General features: G+C 44.2%; 1 pseudogene; it reads right to left on the bottom strand.

Moving 5' to 3' along the window:
• Positions 1-419: 419 nt before the first annotated feature.
• On the bottom strand, positions 420-4,972 carry LOC120877679 (annotated as a pseudogene).
• Between the last annotated feature and the right edge of the window lie 1,537 nt (positions 4,973-6,509).

Below are 6,509 nucleotides of genomic sequence, written 5' to 3'. Positions count from 1 at the left end.
TGGTCTACTTATATATGGAATTTTTTTTCAACAACTATTGTAGTGTTACATGATTTGAGGTTGGTTAAATACAGGATGTGGAATTTTAGATATGAAGGAGTGCCTTCAAAGTTATATGTGGATTTTCAACTGTGCAGAGGGTTAGTGTCCCTAATCTGTACCTAGTTCAAGGATCAACTATTTATATCAAACTATAATGATTAATTGATTATATTCCACTGATTAGATCATTGGAAAAGACCCTGATGCTGGGAAAGATTGAAGGCAGGAGGAGAAGCCAACGACAGAAGATGAGATGGTTGGATGGCATCACCGACTCAATGAACAAGATCTGGGATTTGGCGATGGACAGGGAAGCCTGGCAGGCTGCAGTCCATGGGCTTGCAAAGAGTTGGACATGACTGAGTGGCTGAACTGAACTAATGATTAGGTGTTATTGAAATAGGATAAAGTGATAATAAATGTGAGTAACTGGTGGCTGGGTCCACAGGTACTAAGTGAGCATAGAAGGTTAGGAAAGCTCTCTCTGGGGAGATGGTATTTGAGTTGAGACCTGGATAACAAGACATCAGCCCTGTGAAAGGGGGGAAAGGAGTGCTTTCACCATTCCCTGCCCAGTCTACAACAGAAATAAATTAACACAGGGACTTCCCTGGCAATCCAGTGGTTAAGACTCCACACTTCCAAAGCAGGGTCGAGGGTTTGATTCCTGGTCAGGGAACTGAGATCCCACAGGCTGCATGGCCCTTCAAAAAAAAGAGAGAGACAAATAAATTGACACCTACAACGACTGCTTTTTAAATTAAATTACCCTATCATCTAGCATATAGATACTTCACCTTGGTATTAATTTTAATGTAAAATGTTGTATTTAAAGGAGGGTCATTGATACACTGAAATATTCTAATCTAATAAGTTAATGTAAGCTCTATCTTTTGACATGGCATTTATGAAATATTGTTGGGTTAAGAGAATGAATTATAAAATATATATATTATCTAATCTCATTTAAATAGTGATTTTAATTTTCCTCAGTTTAATAATCTGTGTATTTTACACTATGTATTAATTTTGTTAAAGAAATAGTTAAAATAAAGAGAAACAGTTACAATAATAAATAAAAATTTCCCAGAGAGGGCAATACTTAATCTTGAGGATGGAATTGTTAATGGTAAAATGTCGTATGTCACAGTGAGAAATAAATTTAGATATTAATTAAAATGTGTGTTTTATCTCTACCAGGCACAGTGCTGTGTGGTTTACAGAGATGACTTCATCTCACTCTTATGAAAACCCCATTCCTTGTGTTTTTGCATCACAATTATCCTCATTTTATATATGAGGATATTATATGTATGAATATAAGATTGTATGACTTGTTCAAGGTTACACCTGGTGATGAAGCAGGGGAGCCAAGTTTTAAATTCAGGTCTGCCTGAGGACAGAGATCAAGTTCCTAACCATGGTGTTTTTACTGCTTCTTGGGAGAAAATTTTGCCATCCTATAGGAGGGGGCTCACAGTCCAAAGCTTATCTGTAGGTGAATTTGCCCACTTCCTAGGGAAATGGAGCAGGAAACAGGTAAGCCAGCATTTTTGATCCATTTGATCAAACAGGTGCACATATGGATCCTGGTGACCAGGAGAATCAGCATGTGTAGAAACTGGCTGAGTCCCACTGGACCTTGTATAGCGCTAGGAGCCAGGATGCAGGAAGAGTACACCCTTAGTGAAAGGGAAACTACAAAGCTAACCTCTCAGGCAATTGACAGGGACTATTATTTTTCTTGGTCTTGGCTTTGGCTGGAGGATTATAAATAGTTTCCTCTGAATATTCATGGCCACTAAGTAGTCAGCCCACTGGGGTTTCACATAGACTCTGTATGGCCATAAAGATGGACACTGAAAATTACAAAAGAAAACATCACATCTATTGCATCCCAGTTGCTTGACAGAGCCAAAAATGTATATTTCCTGGAAAGCCTACCTTTACTCCAAGATTTAGGGGATTCCCAACGATAAATTTATAATATCAAATTACATAATGCATAAGAAACAAGCCACTCTGAGTGAGAGGCAGCAGAAACCACCAGAAAACTGAGATTGGCATGAACAGGTAAAAATTCCAAGTAGAAGTTTAATTTTCTTCAGTGCTCAGTCGTGTCCAACTCTTTTCGACCCCGTGGACTGTAGCCAGCCAGACTCCTCTGTCCATGAGGGTTCCCAGGCAAGAATACTGAGGTAGGTTGCCATTTCCTACTCCAGAGGATCTTCCTGACCCAGGCATTGAACCTGCCTCTCTTGTGTCTCCTGCATTGGCAGGCGGATTCTTTACCACTCTGCCACCTATCCTTAGAGAAATAAAATACATGTGGAGCAAGGTTCTTTAAAATGACTACTCATCAGATTTCCCTTGTGGCCCAGTGGTTAAGAATCTGGCTGCCACTGCAGAGGACATGGGTTCAGCCCTTGGTCTGGGAAGATCCCACGTGCAGTGGGGCAATTAAGCCCATGCTCCACAACATGGTCTAGGGCTCATGGGCCAGAACTACTGGGCCCACGCCCTGCAACTACTGAAGCCTGCATGCCTTAGAGTCTGGGCTTCATAACAAGAGAAGCCACCGCAAGGAGAAGCTCTCGCGCTGCAACTAGAGAAAGCCCACATGCAGCAATGAAGACCCAGTGCAGCCCAAAATAAGTAGTTAATTTTTTAAAATGATGGCTCATATATGTGAAAGACCCAAGTAGATTTCCTAGAAGTGAAAATAAAGTTTAAAGAGTCTGTTGGAAGGTGAAACAGGTTATTGGAGCTAAGGTGTGAATCAGTAAATGGGACAGAGAATCTAAAGGAATGACCCCCCTATCACAGTAGAGAGAAGCAAAATGGAGGAAAATGTGAATGAATGGCTAGAGTCTAGATGACACTGAAAGAAAGCTGAACACAAGCTAGATCTATCCTTCAGAACTGAAGTTCTGGACCTTGCGAAGATTTTCCTTCACCACCACCTTTCAGAACCACACTTGTGTTAAAATGTAGTGATGATTCCAGAATAAAGTACAAGCCTACCCAGAAAACAGGCTCATGGCTTTTCAACTAGGGAACAGGGAAATTTCCACAGAACTGCAGACTGAGGGTAAGGTGTGGGTGCAATGGGGAGTATGTATCGTGAAACTGGGACTTGCTCTTGCAGTTGAATTGTGCCTCTTTCCAGCTGTGCTAGAATTTGGTCTTGATTATACATTTTCCGCTTCATAACAGAATACTCTGCGTGTCTTCAACTTTACAGTTTTGCAGGTCTGCTGCCGTCCAGGTCTGAATGCCATGATAAGCCTTTAGTAAAGAGCCAGAAGCAGTTTTTCAAAGGGAAAATAGTTATTGGCAGGTCGAAGGGAGTAAAGCATGACACAGAGCTCTGTGCATCTGCCTCGTGATTCTCACTGGGGAATGTCAGGAGCTCTACAGAGCATTGATATCTGCCACAGGCACTTCAAGAACTGAGCCTGCTTGGTTTATGACCCTGGTGGCTGAGAAGTTTCCATCATAGCCTTGTTCTGCTACCAAGCTCTGTGTGCACTGGCCCAGCCTTATGGATTGTATAGTAAATGGACCAGAGTAGCATACCCAAGAGTAGTATATGTTAACTCCAAAATCCAGAGGGTCCCACGAAGCGTTGTGCCTCTTTCTCCACGTCTGGAAACAGCTCGCCTCTCACTTTGGAGAACATTCCAGCATATCTCACACCTCTGGACTGCTCAGAAGCTCACCAAGGGGGCAGATCCCTGAATTTTTGCAGATTTACATAGGTCTGCCATCCATATATCATACCAAGGCATCTAGAGGGCTTTATAATTCCCATTCGCTGAGAACAATCAGCATAATGCCATCAGTGTAATGGACCAGTATGATATAAATATGACTAAGTGCATTCTGAACTATGTTAATAGAGAACAGGCTAAATATAGCTCAGAGATAAAATACTTAAAGGGTATTTCTGACTCTGCCACTCGAAGGCAAACTGTATCTGATTGTCTTTACTATTTCTAAACACTCTGGGAGAAATTTTATCCTCAGTAGTCACCCTTCCTGTCTGTGGATGAAGTCCTCCAGCTGATCCCCAGTTACGCCTCATCCCCAGCCGACCCACTCATGCCAAACCCTGCCCACCAGCACACAGGCAGCTGCCTCTGTGGTTTCCCCCTCCAGCCTGCCTCCCAGGGTTCTGAGGCTCACCTGGCTGGGAGCTGGGTGGGAGGGAGAGGGGTTCTTGCTGAGACCCTTGATCTGTGCCCAGCACTGTGTCTCCAGCACTGCAGAAATAAGAGCTGCTGTCTTCGGAGCTCGCGTTGCTCACAGTCAGAGTTGAGAACGCCAGGTTCGGGCGGCTAATGGGAAACTTGTCCTCAGTGAACCCACTCTCGTAAGTAGCCTTGGAGCCCTGATTGGCAGTAGCCATTAGGACCAAGCTCTGTCCTGGAAGCTGACGGTACCAGTACATCAAGGTGAGCTGGCTATCGACGTGACACTCGATCGTCACGGAGGTCCCGCGCTGACGGATGGCCCTGCTTGGATTTTGAGAGAGGAGAGCACCGAACACAGAACCTAGATCCAGAGAGACAGAGATACCGTGAGAGCTGACAAGCTTGTCCCCAGGCAGAGGGGCTCCTAGTATTTGCTCCAGTCTCACCGTGGCTCCCACAGCCCTGGAGCACTGCCTCCACTCTGGATTTGTTCTTCCAGCAGTTACTGTGTTAGGATTCCCTAATAGAACATCGCTCCCATCCGCTGACTGGGGGCCTCAGACCCTCTACTCATCAGCATGCATAGTCACCCCAAATTTCCCTCGGGAGAAGGCCGTACCCAGTCCCAGGAGAAGTAGCAGAAGAGTCAACATCTTTAGGTGACAGCCTTGCCTCTCCGCAGAGAAAAGGCACTAACGCATCAAATCAAGTTCTTCCTTCACCACCGTGTAGCGCTTCCCTACTGACTGTTCCTCGCCTGGCGCAGGAAGCCTAGTTTCTGCAGAACATGGAGACGACTCTTCTGCCCCCTGGTGGAGCTGTGTGGCTCTTCACTTGGGCTGGATCTTTATTCACGAGGCTCCGCTGGTGGCCCAGACGGTGAAACGTCTGTCTGCAATCCCTGGGTTGGGAAGATCCCCTAGAGAAGGGAAAGGCCAGTATTCTGGCCTGGAGAATTCCATGGATACAGTCCATGGGGTCGCAAAGAGTCGGACACGACTGAGCGACTTTCACTTTCACTTTTCTGCTCTTATAATGCTGCTCATTATGGACTATAAGACAGATCTCCGTCTGTAAAATTCGGCCACAGTGCTGTGGTCCATTTAATCATCCAATTGTTTCCTCTATCATGCAACTTCCTGAAACAGCTTGCTGCTGCTGCTAAGTCACTACAGTCGTTTCCGACTCTGTGTGACCCCATAGACGGCAGCCCACCAGGCTCCCCCGTCCAGGGGACTCTCCAGGCAAGCACACTGGAGTGGGTTGCCATTTCCTTCTCTAATGCATGAAAGTGAAAAGTGAAAGTGAAGTCGCTCAGTCGTGTCCGACTTTTCACGACCCCATGGACTGCAGCCCACCAGGCTCCTCCATCCATGGGATTCTCCAGGCAAGAGTACTGGAGTGGGGTGCCATTGCCTTCTCCAGCTTAATACTTGTGTAAAAGCTAAGCCAGTCTTTTTGAACACTTCCTCTGTTTTACACCTGTCATATCAGACTGTCTATAAATTAGGGTACTTAGGCAACTATGATCCCATATTTTACAGATTAGGGAAGTTTATAGATTTAGTTGAGTTCAGTTCAGTAGCTCAGTTGTGACCGACTCCTTGCAGCCCCATGGACTGCAGCACTCCAGGCTTCCCTGTCCTTCACCATCTCCCAGAGCTTATTCAAACTCATGTCCATTGAGTCGGTGATGCTATCCAACCATCTAATCCCAAAGATTTTTATGTAACCTAATCAAGTTCACATAATTTGTGACTAAGCAGCAGAAGCAGGACATGGATCCATGTGTACATGATACCAAAGCTCAAAAGCTAGCATAGGTACCACAAGAGGTTGCCTCACGTTCAGTTACTTATGCCTTAGTAGAGTAGAAGCTGGTGGATGGCTGACAACTATAGGCCTAATACCCTAAAGGAAATGAGGGATCTCTAGAAAGAGATCCCTGCAAAACTAACTTATTTCTTTGATTCTGAGATGCCATCTATTGTACGATGTACTTTAAAATAACTTTTATTGTTTTTGGGTGGTGGTTAATTCTACTATATTAGTAATAAAAATTGATTATGGGATTTGCCAATATTTTAGAAAAGTAAAACTGAAAAACAATTTATATTAAAAAGGAGAAAATGTGAACCACGGAATTGAACCAGAGCCTCTTCACTGCAGGCAGATTCTTTGCCAGTTGAGCTACCAGGTAAAAGGTATAGAATAATCCAATTTTTTCTTGACATAAAACATTAAATACATTAAAATCTCTTGGTCAAGTAT

The sequence above is a fragment of the Oryx dammah genome, unplaced genomic scaffold (assembly GCF_014754425.2).
Source record: "Oryx dammah isolate SB20612 unplaced genomic scaffold, SCBI_Odam_1.1 HiC_scaffold_18, whole genome shotgun sequence".
Lineage (NCBI taxonomy): Eukaryota > Metazoa > Chordata > Mammalia > Artiodactyla > Bovidae > Oryx > Oryx dammah.
The sequence above is the reverse complement of the archived record's forward strand: the minus strand, read 5'-3'. Positions and strand labels throughout refer to the sequence as shown.